The sequence below is a fragment of the Gigantopelta aegis genome, unplaced genomic scaffold (assembly GCF_016097555.1).
Source record: "Gigantopelta aegis isolate Gae_Host unplaced genomic scaffold, Gae_host_genome ctg3190_pilon_pilon, whole genome shotgun sequence".
In the NCBI taxonomy this organism is placed as follows: domain Eukaryota; kingdom Metazoa; phylum Mollusca; class Gastropoda; order Neomphalida; family Peltospiridae; genus Gigantopelta; species Gigantopelta aegis.
The window spans coordinates 32,522-51,323 of record NW_024533221.1 but is presented as its reverse complement, the minus strand read 5'-3'; positions in this window follow the sequence as shown (position 1 = coordinate 51,323).

Sequence of the window (18,802 nt, the reverse complement as noted above, 5' to 3'; positions counted from 1 at the left end):
CTGAAGACAATGATTATTTAATAAGGGGCTGAGTCAGCTAAACTTCCCTTCTTTGAGGCAAGTGAAGCGCTCAATAGACTACAGAAATTACTGCTACATCACTCCTAAATATTCAAACGATCAAACAGGATTGCTTAAAGTGAGTGATATCACAATAGCTATACCTTCTGTGTCATAATCTTCACCTTGGATGTTTGTAGGAGGGGTCAATGAACAGCATTATTGGTAATTTGCCAATTCAGTTCTACTCAGCTTTTCTATTAATATCTAGTGGTTGTTAAATAATTTTATGTCTAAACAGACAATTGATATGACTTGTACAACACTTGCTATCATTGGAAATAATGTAATATACTAAAATCTCATATATAATCCTAACTCTGTAATAATAACTATTATATAATGTTATAAGTGAAATTTGAATAGGTACATTTGTTTAAATCACTTTCCTTTTTGATTAAACAATAGATAATGAAGGATATAATGAAATATAATAACAATGAATTGTTCTATAAATTAAGATAAAATATTAATGTGTAACATGGTAATAACTGGTGTTAATTAATGTGATAATGAATGATTAGTGGAATGAATGGTCTTACCTTCATTATTTATCAAGATATATTCTTTATTGCTGATGTACTCTACTTTAAATGTCATTACAAATGCCTGTGTTTCCCTTATAGATGATGAACAACTTTCACTCAAGCTATTCTTAATCTTGGTTGCAGGAGCAACCAATGCAGCAAATTTCAAGAGAGAAAGAAAGAAATCAGTACAGTATAGCAACTTGTACCAGACTCTCAGGGTTTTGTTTGAAAGAGATTGTATAATCATTATATATGAGAGCTCCTATATATATGACCAATGAAGGGTTGGATGGCAATTCCATTTTTAGCCATTCGATTGTAATAAGATTGATAGATAACAGAGCTTTGTTGACACTAGGGACTTACAACTAGCTCTACCTATCCTAAATGTAACAGTAATAATTAAATATAATAGGACATCTTAGTATGTACAATGTAGTAAAACAAATTTATCTTTCCATATACTACAAAATACTAAAGACTATTGTTATCATATGAGATAATCTAATGGATACAAAATTAATGGCATTCTGTACAATTTTTACCCAACTATTTTCTATTACGTCACATAATAAAAGTGTTTTTTTTGAGGATAACAACGTTTGTAATGTATATATTTCATATTATGGCTTTTATTGTAACTAGATATATTTCATCTCATAATTATAATATGAGAGATCATTATTATCAGCAGGTCAGTTTTTTATGTTTGTTATTGGTTTATTTAGATGATTTCTAATATCATTGTTTATTATTAGGTTATAATAACCTGCAGTATTAGTATGGTATTGCAAACCCTTCACTATGAGAGAAGAGTCTGGAGACAAGTGAATATAAAACTTGTACAGCCATAAAACTTGTAGACCACAGAAATGCTTCATCCACTTATGAGTTTCCTCATTTTTTTAACATCTATTTCACATGAGTTTGACAATGGCTAGTAAACCCTTGTAGCTGTTCTAAACTCTGCTCTTAAAGCAGTACAAAGTGCAATGCAACAGTAGTTTAGAAAATACAGCTCTGTGCTTCTATTTTGAAAAAGATCATTACCACATCCACACACTGTCACAACAACCACATTTGCTTTTTTGACTTTCTATGCACATGCTCAGCACTAAATATCACTACCCATGTCACATTCCTGCTACTGAGTCCTATAGAGTCCTATATGCACTTGTCCCTAGACCCTTCCTCTCTTAGCGAAGGATCAACAACACCAAAGTACTACAGTACATAATGTAAAGATAGCTATAGAGAATTGATCATCTAGTAATTCTAAAAGGTTCTGTTTGTACTTAAGAGACAAAACTGTTTTCACAATTATTTCTTCTCTCTTTTCTTTATTTTCTTATTGTCTGTCTCATTCTCTTATAGTGTGGTACTTTATGTACTTTCCTACACATTGAAGCTTCTGTTGAGTGTACAGGGTGTGGCCAACGACATACTACAGCTACTTTATCAGATCGCAGAGCACTCGGTGATAAAGAAGATCAATTTCAACCGTTCACCCCATGACTGAAATAAAAAACACTTTATGGTGGCAGAAAAACAGCTGAACTGTAAAGGTACATGTAATGTACATGTAATATACAGTACAATGTACAGGGTTTAATTTAGGGAGACAAAAGCTTCTCCCCTTGGGGGACCCTTTCCCCCTATCCCTTTGACAAAATTTAATATTCCAATTATATAAACTGATGAGGTTATATATATTATAGATAAAACAAAAACAAAGCAGAATCAACTACCACTTTGTCAACATGACATTAACAATGAATATTATATTAGCAATGAATATTAGTATTAATTAATTTCAACATATGTGTCCATACCGTTTTTTTCTCTTAATCTGTTATAAAAGATCTTATAAAGCAATTAAGTTATAAATTATTAAATTATATGAATCAGAAAAGTTTTAAATTTTGCACATGGTAATTTTGCATTGTGGGTGTTTGGCCCCAACACATGGACAGGTAATTTACCTATTATAGTGTTGTTAATATTTTTCCTATTATTTGTAATTTGTAGTTATATATATTTTTATCTATTTATAAAAGTTTGATAAAGGTGAAGGGATCTCTAATTATCAATGCAAATTATTATCACCATTTCTCACTACACACGGCAAAAGACAAAAAAAAAAATGATAAGCCACGCCTACTTAAAGATTAGGTCACGGTGATGTATTTGATTTTGTAGTAAGTTAGGTGGTCGCTCGTTTGCTATTTGAAGAGAACCTCCTTCAAACAACAGGTTGATGGACAGGTATGATTCATGTAAGTAGAACCTCCCTTACTCCATAGGTTATGATTATAGTCACTCTTATTGTAGGATAAAGTGGTTTCACAGAAATATTTGAGCTGCTGAGACATTAGCTCAGTTATCTGAAGCTAATGAAGGACAACAAAGTCTAGTACCTGTACATGCTGATGGTGATGGTCATTGTCTAGTTCATGCTATATCACGATGTCGTTGTTGGGAAGAGAACTGTTCTGGCATGCATGAGAACAAATATGATGGTATGTAGTTGGGATAGTCCAGGATATGATGGTAGTAGGTAGTGTGGATAGTCTAGAATATGTGGTATGTAAGTTGAAATAACCTACTGATATAATTAGACATTGTAGAGAGAATAATCCAAGGTAGGAATTTTCCTTTCTTGTGATGTCATGTCATTACAATATATTTTATCATGTCAAGATTACTGACTACATTATACCTTGATATTGTATATCCACCTTTAATAGCCATATATGTTGATTCTCTGTCTCTCTCTGCCTCTCTCTTCTCTCTCTCTCTCTCTCTCGCTCTCTCTCTCTCTCTCTCTCCTCTCTCCTCTCTCTCTCTCTCTCCTCTATCTCTCTCTCTCTCCCTCTCTCTCTCTCTCTCTCTCTCTCTCTCTCCTTCTTCTCCTTCTGTTTTTGACACATTCTAAACAATGTCATTCGTGATAAATATGCTGCTATGTTTAAAAGATTTTTATGAGGAGGACGATGATCGAATGGCCCTGAGATAATTATGTGGCTGCAGGCTGGACCTGACTATCATCCTCTGAAGGACCTTCTCTTGGACTACGTAACAGTAACATACTTATTGTGCATTAGCTAATGTATTGAGACGACCTATTGTACTTCTGGACAGTATTGCAGGTAATATATCGTTATTTTAACCCTTTGTTATACCAATAAAATAAGATGAGTGTATTAGTTCTAAGTATAATTATATGAATTTTCAAATGTTCATTTTTTATTTATTGTTATTTGGATAACCACTTATTCAGCTGGTCATTGTAGCTAGTTCACACATTGTATATCATACTTTATCTATGTTATATTAGGAATGCAGAGTAAAAAAAGGTGACTATTCTGGTATCTTTCTTCCATCTCTTAACCCACCATCAGAATGTTGTACACAAGGTGTACTCAATTCACCTATAGTTATAGCATGGAGTAATTCCGGTTATAATCATTTTATACCACTTGTACCAATAAAAGATAAAACCTTTACCAAAATTACCACTACATCTTTAGACCAAAGGTAAGATAAAGACCGTCAATGATAATACATATACTAATACATGTACATGTATATTATTCCATTATTGTACATGTATTACTATTCCATCTATTGTACATGTAGTGTGTGGGTGTGTGGGGTTGGTGTGATGAAGATGAAGCACTTCTCTCTGAGTATATAGAAGTTTGAATCAGATGGATCTATTATACTAGTGATACACGTGGTAAACCATTACAAGATACATATTTACAGAAACTTGTCCAGTGTATGGAAAGTTGGTGTTCTTTGAACAATATGGTTGTGGCTGCCATCAGTTGTAGCTGATGTAAATCAGCATGTGTATCGGAGTGCAGGATGTGTTGGTGTCTCCTTGGACACTGTTACTATGGAGACCAAATTAGCCACTGAACAATGTCGATTGTTCCGTTGTCTTATATGTGCTGGTATATCTTGTATACCTGAGGTCAGTTATCTTTGCCATTCATCCATTTATGCTTTAGTCACTCTTTCCTCAAATATTTCCCTTCATTTCATTTATCCATTGAACCATTCATTCATGTACTTCATGTTGCTCTCTAGGGACTGGGTCTGTCAAGGTGGTCTCCTTTATTCTGTTGCTGCTGGAGAATATAAAACTAGAAGATGGTCAGAATATACCTTTCCACGTTATGGCATCTCAGCTGAATACAAAGCTGACAGAATATTCTTATTCCATTTTGATGTATGCTAACAATATATAATAGTTGTATAAAAGAATAGTTGTATAAATACATGTACCCCTCCCATAAATAACATGTGCATGTACAATACCCTCCCCATATATTTTAACATGTACATGTACAAGTACCTACTCCCCATACATTTAATCAGGTACAGTACAAGTACCTACTCCCCTACATTTAACATGTACATTAAACACTTTTTATTAAACAGTTGCTCTAGCAAGCAAACACTTAATCATGCAAATCATTAAAAATATGAAATGTCATTACTGATAATATAAACTGTAATTTATGTACTGTCCAATTATAAACTCATTTTCTATCTTAGTCAACTGTTTTCATTGTGGTCAAGCTGCACGTCGTTTATGTGGTGATGGTAATATTCAAATGAGAATGGTGATCGTACTTCTACCAGAGCTGATCCAAAAATACAGCAAATGTTGTGGATATAAACATTATTGGGATGGCAAAGAATACGATAAACTTACCTGAAATGTATGCTATATAAATATCAGTCAATGATGCAACATTCTATTATAAACTGTTGATTTATGCACTCCAATAGTAATGTGATATATTGTATTATATTGTATGGTTTTCTATGTGTAGAATTCAAGTTCAGTTAGCTTGGAAAGGGTCGTCAGAAAACTGTGAAAATTCCATTGGTTTCAAAATGAGTGTGATCCTTCATTAAATTCTATATGTATGATGTTGCTTATAAGGTAAGTGTTAAAGTTTAGAAGATGGTAAGTAGACCACGTAATCTCACTCTCTCTCTCTCTCTCTCTCTCTCTCTCTCTCTCTCTCTCAGACGGTTGCTACATATTTTCCTGGTGAGTTTGGGAGTGAGCAGTTAGTTACAGAGAGTGATAGACATGATTATATCAGCTACTGAGAAGAAGAAACAGATCAGGTTGAGAGTGCAGTGCATCATGCACAAACCAGTGATGACAAATCCACCTCCTATGGGAAACAGGTACAGTACGATGTCTTGCCATAGAGTACATTCACTGTAAGGTAACAGAATCCTTCTTTGCTGACAAAATACCATATACCTGTACATGGTGGTATAGAGCAGCATTAATAGTAATTCTTTATTAATATTTCATACTTTTAAACATTAGATCAGGTCATGTGTGATTTGTTATACTGTAATATTGTGACTACACATATTATAGATGTTGATCTCCTCTAGATAACCAGTCTATTACAAAGACCATTGTTACTGGTATGGGGAGTAAAACTAAAACACTTCATAAAGAACGAGCTTGGAATAAGGAAACAGAAAGAGGAATTAAGAGAAGTTTAGAACAGAAACTACAAAAGATGAAACAAGAATCATCCCCTCAGCAACCACGAACTGACCCCAGCTGTTCTTAGAACAGGGAGAAAAACAAGTCTTCTCCATCATCTCGTGACCAACCATCATCTTCACCACCAGCCAAGGTAGTCTTTATAGATTGGATAATGTCCACTATTTAATTACAGTATGTATTTTCAAATGTTCACACTTTTAGTTACAATATTGAGTGACATATCACTACATGTTCCTACAGATATCAGCAACAGAGAGATGTGGATCTCCTTCAGCAAACCACTACTAACACCACATCTAAAACCTTCCCCTCCCTCTCCCTCAACTCTCAATGCTAACAAGAGAATTCGAGTCACTTCCTCAGAAGGAAAGAATGCTAACCTTACTTGACACCATCAGCTACATTCACTGACCTTCAAATAATGATTGAACAGAGTTAGGAATACCACCATTGGAACAAAAGTTTACGTTGGGGTTTCCATCCTAAAGAAACTGTGTCCATCAGAAGATCTTCATCACCTCTTGCTTTATCTCATGGAGAGAGAGTGAGTGTAGAGAGAATAGCTTCAGTCACTTCAAATGAATCACCTGAGAGATCACCCCCAAAACCAAACCTAGAGAAGGTATGTAGTTGTATCACCAAAGTACATTATCATACAACACTGATACATGTACATCATCATAACAACACTGATAAACTGTACATAATATATACATTGGTACATGTGTACATTACTTGTAATTACATCAATTAACTTTATGAAACTATAATGATACTACCTCTTTAGTGATACATACATAGTATGATTGAGATTCATATTAAATTCACCCAATAATGTTAAATGTTTCAATAGCTAGTACAAAATAATACCTTCATCACTGGTTAAAATGATAAAGGGAATAAATTCTATATATACAGATACTACAGTGTGAAGTGTAAGTTCTAGAAATGGCTACACACAATGTGTGGGGTGAATGGATAAGAGCCAGTTGTGTTGGTGAATTTAATTTGAATTTAATAATATATTTATTTCTTGATATTTTCAGCCTTTATTTATGTGTTATGTTAATAAGAATTGTTTTTTGTGATTGCTGTTGATGTGAAATATTATCAAAAATTTGTGTATTACATAACAAAATTATTATAATTAAAATAATTATAATAATTATTCTTAAATTAAAAAATTTTTTAATTATATGTTTAGGAGCATTAAGTAGTTGCGCTGATGACATCCGTTCTCTACTTTATGCAGACACATTTAATGAATTACAACATGTTTTCCTCACTTATTTAAAAAAGGAGGCTACTGCTTTGATGAACTGTCGTTCCTATGGCAACAGCTAAAGGACAACATGCATGTCAGTTTGCTGAGATGCAGACATTGTCTTCAGGTAATTGGTACACATCCATCTTGTGGACATGTACATGTACATGTAGCTAATGAAAACACACTTTTGGAGGTCACAATAAATGTAGTTATTAAATAAAGTGTGTACTAATAATCTTAATGGCCATAAAGTACACATTTCCTATATACATTATCATAAATTTTGTGCAATTTAAATATAAGTTTACTAAATGGATGTATAACTTTAATCTATGTATGTAGATATAATGCTACTGAAGAATGTCTAGAAGATGTCGGGGTATAGAACATGTACCTGTTGGTGTATCACACGTGAACAAAGAGAAGCAGCTAAGATGGCTGCCAGTCAAAGCAAGAAAACGATGTACAAACACATGGTTAGTTATACTATATTTACATGATATTGACAACATGTACGCCATGTATATTGACAATGTATCAGTAAACCTGTACGTACAATGGTCCTGTAGTGTAGACATGACTCTTAATAGCCTGTCCTTTATAAACAGACAGTCTTAATGATATATTCTGTCCCAATTTGAGAATGACAGCTGTTTTGGTGGGATTTTGATTATGTAAAGTGTCATCAACCTATGTTGGGGTGTGCTCGGTCATATTCTTTTTTGCAAACCTTATTAAAATATTTGATTATTCTTTCTTTGGCCTCCTCTAATCTTTAATGTTTTTGCTATAAAATACATTTTTTTGTTATTTATGAAAATTTTTGGCTGCCGCTACTGAACACATTGTGTGTTTTGTTAATGTTGTTAATGCTAAACAATTTTTCCATGATGTCACAAATCATGGAATGTGAGAAAAAACCATTGACTTTTAATAAAATTTCTAGTTTACTTCTTCACTGAACAGCTAGCGCTCTTAGTTTTCTAGTATTTAAGTGAAATTACAAGATACGTTGAATAGTGCAAACCATTTCTTGCTAAGCTTGTTCTAGTGAGATAATACTGAGTTAGAGGTCTCCCAAAGGGAGAGTTTATCATTTCTTAATATGTTAGCTATATTCTATATATTTAGGTTCACATCACCATAGAGACACTATGGAGCCTAAAGTGGTTAATAATCGTCCTGGTGGTAGCAATATTAAAGCATTTTCTGGAACTGGTCATTACTCTTGAGGAAATAAAGGTGGAGGAGATACTGGATAGTCAAACCAACAAGGACAAATTGAAGTCAGTTACATTACTGATTTCAATATAACTTTTTTCGTCATTTTTCTTGTAGGCTTCATATGACTCTTTACTTCAAGATGCCTCAGGTAATTGTAGCTACAAGACTTAGTGAACTCAAAAAAAGAGAACTTCAATTACAATCTGAAGTACGAACTCTAATCAACAACTAAGAGAAGCAGATGCTGCTAAAGAAGTAAGTGAAGTCAACGTGTAGATACTTTAGAGTAGAGTCTTTTCTCTCATGAAATAATGTCAATAAATATAGATTCCAGACTAACTATTGTGATTTAATAAATTAGGTCATAGGTCCACACACATGTACAAAAGGAGTCAAAGAGACAGGCCATTGTTTCAGAAATATACAACTCATGTATATGCTAGTTTATACTTTGATACTTAGGAATGTTGAGGGGTGGGCTTAGGAATGCAATAACAAATTAACTCAAATCAGTATTACTGTACATGATTGTGCATTTTTGTTAACAGGTGTACGGTAATAAAGTTGGTCAATGATTATCTTCTATGTGTATTTGTGTATATTTTTAGTATATTTTATACATTATACTTTTAGACTGAATCTGTAGAAGATAATAAATTGACAACATTAGAGAGAACACTATTGGATAAGAGTTCTGAATTAGTAAGTGATCTACATTTTTATATCAAAAGTTACTAAGGGGTACAAATGAATGCTAGAACTTTAACTGCTATAAGATCATTTGAGAATGATGTATTATAAAATGCCAGCCTGACTGTAAAGGGCCATAGACATGGAAGCAGAATTCTTTACATCAGCTTAAAACAAACTGTCCTGGTTTTAGAGATGACTATTTTCTGGCATAGACATAGATACAGCATAACTAAAGTAAAAACAAGCAGGGGATGAAATCAAAGCACAATTCTGCAGCATGAACAACAAGTAAATAGACAAAGGTAGGAAATATTTAAGATATTATGTCAACATGTTTCCAGTAATAATTATTTGGTTTACAATCTGAGCACACCTCTTATGCATAATTAAACTACTTCAGAATGCATCATGAACTTCCTGCTCTGTGTATATGACATATTAATTACTGACAATTATATTCGCAGAAATTACACACCAGTTATTCTTATTTCAGATTAACTATAGATTCCAATAGAAATGTGATTAAAAATCACAACTTTACAGTAATAGCTATTTTTTATTTATTATAGTATGTATAGTTATGTTTTTTTTAAATATAAATTTAATTTTTTAATACATTTATTTTTGTTTTATATTTTATAATTAATTTTTTTCTTAAGATTTTATATACCAATATTTTATTTTATAGAAACAAGTTCGTGAGGAAATGAAAGAGCTATCAAGCATATACATTCCTGGCTATAATAAAGATGAATTGGCAATTATGACGTACGTTTTGAGTGATTTTTATAGGATATAAAAATAATTAGTGACATCATCTTTGCATTATTATTTCTGTCCCTTGTTGTATTGTTCTGTAAAAATCTTTACTATGATTCTAAAAGACATGTTGTATAGAATTATATAGGTTAGATTTGACTTGTGACTCAATGCTTACTTAACTCTTACCATCTTGTATAGAGTCTATGAATGGGTAATTTTCCTTATAAGGCAAGGGAAACAATAAATAGTACCTATATAAGGCAAAATAAATTTACAAGATGTATTTGATGTTGTAAAGTTAACAATAGCAAAAAAAAGAGTCCATTCAAAATGTAGGAGGGTATTAATAGTATAGATGTACCAATTTAGTTGTATGTACAGGCCTAACATGAAACAAACTAATAATAACATACTCCTACTTATAATAACCTTGTATTCATTTAGTAGATATAATTTATGAGTTTGGCTATCAGGGCATATTAAGGAAACTGCAAATTAATGAGCAAAAAAATCATTAATTTGTAATTAGGGCTTTTGCAAAGCACTTTTTATCAGCTCTTTAATTATAATACCCTTGTTTTCCCTATTGTAATTACAATAATATATTTATGGTATCTAGCTGTTAATTTATTAAAGGTACTAACAAACTTAAAATGTCCCTGAGGAAATAGAGGCAGGAACAATCTTATATAGTCAAAAGAGAACAATCTCTAACTTTCATCAAAATTTATTGGTTTTTCTGGTTTCTCATGTCACAAACAGTACAGGTTGTAAATAATAATCACAATTCTAATATTAACGTCTATCATAATATTTTGTTTTCATTTTGTTTTATACAAAATTGCTATGACCCAAAAAAATTATCAGAGACATTAGAGATTCAGACATATCTTCACAGAAAGAGAGTTTCAGTTTTGAAGACCTTATGAGTAATGGTCACATAATAGATATTTTGCTTAACAAATTGCTTGGTAGAGACTGATAGCTCCAAATGTTCAATGTTTGATAAAAACTAAAAGAAAAGAAAATCAAAGATATTTTACGTAAACTAGACAAATAGTTTATTATACAATCATTAGGGGTAGGGGAGATCTAAACATATCTTGTAGTGTTTGAGCATCCCATGTGCAGTTGATTCATTCAAAGAACAATAAAGTTTCTGATGATGAATTTCATGAATTGGTTGAAAAACCACATTTTGATATCTGAATTGAAACAATATGTCAGGGACATGAAAAAAATTAAATAATAACAAAGTTATCAACTAAAAATTAAAAATAACCTACTTTTTATCATAAACTACTAATCTAATTTACCAATATCATAGTTATTATACCACCTGTTGAGTTATAACAACTTAACAAATACCAGTGTTATTTCATCATACAAACATAAATAGCAGGTAATGGTTGACATACAGCAAAATGTGCTGTACAAGTTCATTTCTACAAAACAGTCCCATCCTACACCAATTTTTGTAATCAACCTACCATACAAATTGTTATGTCTAATAAAATACAAATAATGAATTTGTGTGTCCATACACTTATTATAAGTACCATATTTTATGTAAAGTCTGGAGGAACAAAGTTATCGTGTCCACATATCTGTTATTTGTGTCAATTCAATTACCAACTGTAATAAAAATATTAAATAATCCAATATTAGATATATAGTAACTCCAGTTTGCAAAGTATCATGCTCATAAAGAGGAAAGGAGTCTTGCAGTGTAGCCACACCCTAAAAATTATTAATAACCAATTTAAGAATTATTATTCATAATTCAATTTTGTTGGGGAAAATAGGGTACAGTAGGATAAAGATAAATACAAGGATTAGCGAGGATTTGTCCTGAAGCAGTTTCAGTGAGTGGTGTAGGGGAGTATTGGCGTACTAGATGGATCATTGTTCAATCCTCTGAAGAACTTTTTTATAACTAGTCATCTGCTCTTTTTGACAACACCATTTCTTCCAAATCGCCTAATTTGGGATAAAGCTCACCCCCTTTTCCCTTTATGCTTGGACTGTTATCCCAATCCCAAATAGAGGAGAACACCACCACTAAATAGAGGCAGAATAATTATAATAATAGATCACATTACAGACACCATGTTACAAGTATACAGTAGCTATAGAACTCACATTATTATAACCCCAACTCCAACAATAATCCTATTTCTTTGCTACTATAAAACGAGGTTTGTTAGGTGAAACTAGTAGGCCAAGTGTAATCGAGGACTAGGTGAACTAGTAGCCCAAGGTGATATCTCAGGATAGGCGAACTAGTAGACCAAAGGTGTTATTCAAAGTAGGAAAAAAAGAAGTACCCAGGTGTTATCTCATGACTAAATAACTAGTAGGACTTAAGGGTATTATCTCGAAATAGGTGAACTAGGGGTAGACCAAGGTGTTCTCTCAGGACTAGGCGAACTATGGAGACGAGTGTGTTATCTCAGGACTAGATGAACTAGGTAGACCGGAAGGTGTTGTCTCTGAACTAGTGACCAAGGTGTTATCTTGAACTAGGGGTGGTATCTCAGGACAAGGACCCTTAATAGTTAAATCGAACTATATACTATAAATAAGAGGTTATAGGTGATTCCACCTATGCGACTAATACAATAACCTTAAACTTCAAATCTTTAAAAAAGGGCTCAACGTAATAAACTTTTGATATTAGAAATCATGTAATTCATTCCAATGAGCCTTAAAGTCACGATATACAAAGAGAGAGTAGAGAAATAGCCATCAGGGACAGTGAGTTGTCTTTGTTTCGCATTATAGTTAGGAAAAGTAAAACCAAGAGGTATCATCATCTGTATACGATAGGTTATCGAGTACATTATTATGATGATGGAATAACTGACTTTTTGAAATTTTAAATGTGCAGTATATTGTCCAAAACTAAACTGGGTTTCTCCAGGTTGACAGAAGACAGAATTAAACATGTCCAGTACGAGGAAGAGATTTGCAAAAGGAGAACATGAGGTCACCAATATGTTTGATGTACTAATGACACAATTTATCCTTGGTTACTGTGCTACCATCCAAGTGTACTAAACAATATAATATAGAGAGATAGAAGGAAGGTACTGTCTACCTATTGTAACATACTCAGTCAAAAGTGTTTTTTTTCGAAGGGGCGAATGGATCAATTGACAAAGATTAGGGATCAATAGGTTTCTGAGCATACATGCTCCAATATATGATGGTTTACGAAAAACTAAAAATTAAAGATATACTGCAAAAACTAGACAGGTATCTACTATACAATCATCTGGTTATAACAGTTGTAACATATCTTGTAATGTTAGGATTTTTAACATCCCATTGTGCAGTTTTGATCACATTGAAAGAACTTAATGTTCTTGTTGAATTACAATTATCAAGGAAGAACCATTTTTATAATCCATTTGAAATCCATCTGTTCCGGATCTGAAAAAAATAATGAATAGCAAGTTATCAAAGGTAAAATTAAAAATAACTTACCTTGTTCATAAAATACAAAATTATTTTACCAATATCATAGTTATTTAGACCACCTTGTGAGTTAATAAAACTTTGACAGATACCAGTGTTATTACCATCATGACATATTTCAGAAAGGGTAAAGTTTGACATACAGCAAAAATGTAGTGTACAAGCTTGATAATGACCAAAGAGCCCTCCTATACAATTTTCGGGGATCAACTACATACAATTGTTCTGTTAATAAAATACAATATAATAAACTATGAATGTGTGTTTCTATACCTTTGTAAAGTGTCTGGGAGATCAAAGTACTCAGTCCACATATCGTTATTGTGTGCAGTTCAACTTCAACGGTTAATACAGCATGATATACAGTAACTTTCATCTTTATGATCTGGGATTAACACCCACACTATTAAAACCGAATTTACATTTTTAATAAACACAAAAACCTAATAATCGTTCGCGGGTTATTCTATAAATAAAAGATACAAAAAGAAACCAACATAATATTAAAACATAATTAACAATAATTAATAATAAGTGGATTGGGACAAAATCTCAACGACCAACCATCAATCTCTTATAAGGGAGATTTCAAATTCATTTTCCAGGACAAGAAATACCAAGGCCACCTTGGATCCATTGACACTGTACCCCTAGTACAAAGAGTAATATTAATGGATAAGAGAGATTAATTATATCACAGATTAATAGGAAGCTTTGATTCCATCCTCCCCCTTGACCCAGTTCCTTCTCCTTCAGACCATCCAACATTGTGTAAATTTTATATCTGATAGAGATTGTTTTACTGTCAGTTAGTTGTGATCAGTATAGTCTGATAAATGGCATATAGAATGACAAATAGAAAAAGGGGGGTAAGGGCATATGGAAGGGGGATGCCCAGGATTTAGGATGACCCACATATCAGAACCCAGGTTCACTTCACTGATCCCCTGTACTGCTTTAGTTTTCTCTATAAAATTTTGTAGTTTAGCAGGAGGTAGAAAAATCATCAAATAAAATGTTGGCTTTCAGATATCTCGCTTACTGCAGAGAAAAAAAAGAGAGAGAAAGAGAGAGAGAGAGAGAGGAGAGAGAGAGAGAGAGGAGGGAGAGAGAGAGGAGGGGAGAGAGGAGGAGAGAGAATCCTCACACAAGCATGTAGCATAGATAAATGTATATCACACTAATGACCACACGCCCATCAAACTTACTGGTCACAACACAGTATGGAACCATTACTTATTCTGTAGTAATGGGATATGATGCTACACCTACTAATTCAACTGTCGACTGCAATTGTACTGGCAGTTGAGATTCTAGCATGCTATAACCTTTAATGACATTATATAATATCATGTGACACTATCAGTATTCATAATACAGTTTATCACAATAACTAAGGTAATGGGGTTCTCTAATATCTCTGACATGATATTAACTAATCGTTTAATTTATATTGTTTAATGGACAACTGACATTATGTGACTAGAACAATCAGTTATTAATATATAATATATTTACTATACTTACTTTAATATAGTCAGTGTCTAACTTCTTCCACAGCTAGTCCACAATACTATTATATAATATTATATAATTAATGTATTGTATAATATTATATATAATACATGTATTATATATTGCATATAAATATACCTCTACAGAATATACCAAGACCACACAGATTGAGCAGGGACACATCTACACAATTATCTAATTAATATAAAAAGAGAGATACTTTCATTACCAACCCATGATAGCCTGTGTTCCAAATCATTGACTACATAGTTTACAACATAAATGCGTAGAGCATGACCATAAAGGGATGGACTGCATCAAGATTTAAATAATTCTTATACTGGTAATGCAACACTACTGTTACTAATATTAGTTTGTTTTTACTTATTGTATACAAAAATTGTTATGACATAGAAAGATTATTAACATCACTAAATGACATAATACAATTTATTTTCTAATAGTACGATAAAGTGTTAATGAAGTCTTAATTTGATAATTTAACTGGGTTGTTAGTTGTTCAATTAACTTATTTTCAATATATTTCTTCAATTCTTTCTCAGATATGTCGTCGTCATCATCATCATAATAAGGACTAAAAAAACAGCCTCTACAATTTCATCATGTCCTCTTCTTTTGTCTCGCATTGCTGGAGTTATAATACTGCAGGAATGAGTGTTTGTTGTTTCTTCATTATATGGACACCAAGGGTTTCACTGTGTTCAAACTTTGCTGTCCTTTTGAAGTATCATACACAAAACTGTATATTAAGTTTGAGGAGCATTAAGAGAGAACACATTGATGGATTCTGATGTCCCTCCTGTGAGTATAAATTGGATTTGAACACTAAATTCTTGAGTCTTACGAAAAGAAGATAAATTGATGTGTTTCTCAGCTACATTCAAAAAACCATTTTTCAAAGAGATCTTACATCTTTTGAACGTAGACAGCGTAGTATAAAATAAAAAGACCATGGAAAAGTAGAGAAAATGACAAAAAAAGCAGTAAACTACATCTCGTATCCTCTTATTAGTATAGATGTCTTGAGTAGCAAAAAGTCCAATACCCCATTCCAAAACCAAAAGAAGAATGATAATATTATAGCTACAACAACTTGATTACGAATTAAGATATAGTTCCTTGGTCTGTTTTTGCATTGAATCCTGGATATTCTTTCGTAATAAAGAGCCAATGACGATAATGTATATGACCCAATTGAATAAATATATTGCTATAAATGGAGCAACCATTCCAATGTAATAAGGCGCAAAAAAGGGTCGACAACTGCATGAAAAATATTACATTTTATTTAAATTTATTATTATTAATTACTTACAAATATTCACTCAAGTAGTTTTTGTGATTGGGTGCAAAACAAAACAAGACAATAAACAATGGAGTCACTAAACAAAGTGATAAATGATGATAATATAATAAAACTAACATACCCCATGATATAATAGGGGCTTTTAAAAACATAATGCCAATACGTCTCCAATCACACAATTACTAAATCATATACAAGTTAATAGCTTCAGAAGCCCCTAATCATAAAGGTCACAAGAAAGAAGTAGTGCAATAAAGCAGCTGAAAACAGCACATATAAATGGATGTTTAGTACTGTACCAGCAATCATAAGGTTCACATATAGTCCATATAAGGCAAAACACAAATTTAGAACAAATTGACCATGTCAGAGGTACGAAGTTTCTGTGTAAAAAAGGTATGTATAAGAAAAGTATACACATCAATTTACTTGTGTGCTAAGTGGGAAATGATAGTTATAGTCAGACAAAAGAGTGAGATAATGATCCCAATATATGTCACTGAATCTAAGAACAAGGCTGCTGCCCCAGTTTCATGAGTAGGTTTTGTAGACAAGTCCTATAAACTCAAATCATAAAAATCATTATTTCTTGTTCTTCCTTATCTTACAAAAAGTACAGCAAAGTTTGTGAGGTGATTACATTCACAAACTACAACCTCTCCATTGCCAACTGTGTTTAGGATAGCATCCTTGAGTTGACCAGCCTCCATAACCATCTGTATAGAAATCACATGAAAATTATACTCTAAACTCTACAAATCCAATTACCATCTAAGGATGGTTTCCAGAATGAACAGTGAAAACTTGAACCATTAACATTCTATAAAAGCAAAAAAGAATTAATAATAATAAAATAATAATAATAATAATAATATATTATAAGAGTTAATAATAAGAATTGTGTCAATGCCTAAAACTGTAATATACTTACAGGATTGAGTGTAAAGTTAAGAACCACAGGAGGATCTAATCCTTTATTGGACTTGCCCCACAATAGTAGCAGATATTATGAAAGTACCAACTTTCAAAAGAATTTTCATTTCTTCGCAGAAAGAGAGATTCAGTTTTAAAGGCCTTATGAGTAATGGTCACATTATCAGATATTATGTTTGACAAATTGCTTGGTAGACTGGATAGCTCCAAAATGTTGAATCTGAGCTTTGATCTCCATTGAAAATAGAATCAGGTATTACACTAAAGCTTTGTGGCCATTTTTCTAAAGTCTTCAAGATCTATCTTTTGTGATGACACAGCAAACAATCTCGAGAGATTACAACTGGCTCAGATGAATTCACTGGTAAATTTTCTGCCACTGACTCAACAGCTTCCAACATTCTGAAAGAACACACACTAAAACATAATTATAATGCTAACAGACTAACTTAGCTGATGTGTTCCCTGTTGATTTGACTGTTCTTAACGTCTCCTCACTTACATCTAATATATTGCCAATGACACCCATAAAATTAGTGGACAACTATAATTTAGAAATTAATAAATATGTCAATGGATGATACTTAGCCTCTTACTTCAACATTCCCTATGAGTCTTCTGAAGCTGTTAACAATACACTTACACTAGCAATCACTTCAGTTGAGCTAATTGAGTGCTGTCGTTTAAAAGAACTACTTAGGCTGTGTCAATTTTTCTGTTGTTGGGAAGCTAAGAAAATATATTTAAGAGTAACAATTCAGTTAAAAGTTTACAACTAACATCTCGTAGACGACATATTCGCCGAGCTAGATCACTAAAATGCAAGGAGCAATGTTCCCTACAGTCACATTGCACCATTATCAAATTCTCCTCCACAATATCGAGTTGCTTGTAGTCCCATTATCACCCACTCTCACTCCCACTTCCGCAAGGACAATTCACTACAGCATTTTCTCCAAGATAAGTTTCAGGCCATAAAAGAGTAATATTAAGATCTGGATCACCTGAATGTGATGGTATGATTGTACTCTCTGCAGGACACCCATTTGAAAGCAATCTAATCACTTCATTTTCATTAAAAAATAAGACCTACCAAATCTTTGTACTTCAGCCACTGAAATGTTGACTCCAATTATTTCATTGAGTGTTGCCAGTTCCTGTTGTAATGCCATTCTAATGTGGTCATTGGCTCTGTTCTCTGTTCTTAGAGTAACAACAACAGGAACAATATCAGAATGTTCGTATCTGTCAGAAACAGATCAAAGAAAGACAATGTTTGTCTACTTTTACAACAACAACTCACTTTGATTTCAGAAAGTTCAAAAAGAAAAAGAGAGTGTTTGATGTGTTTCTTACATCTAAACCAGAAAAGTAACTATTCATCTAAAAAATGACATTAGTGATGTCCTTTGATACAATCTTACCTTGTTGACAAGATCAGTGACTTCTGTCTCACT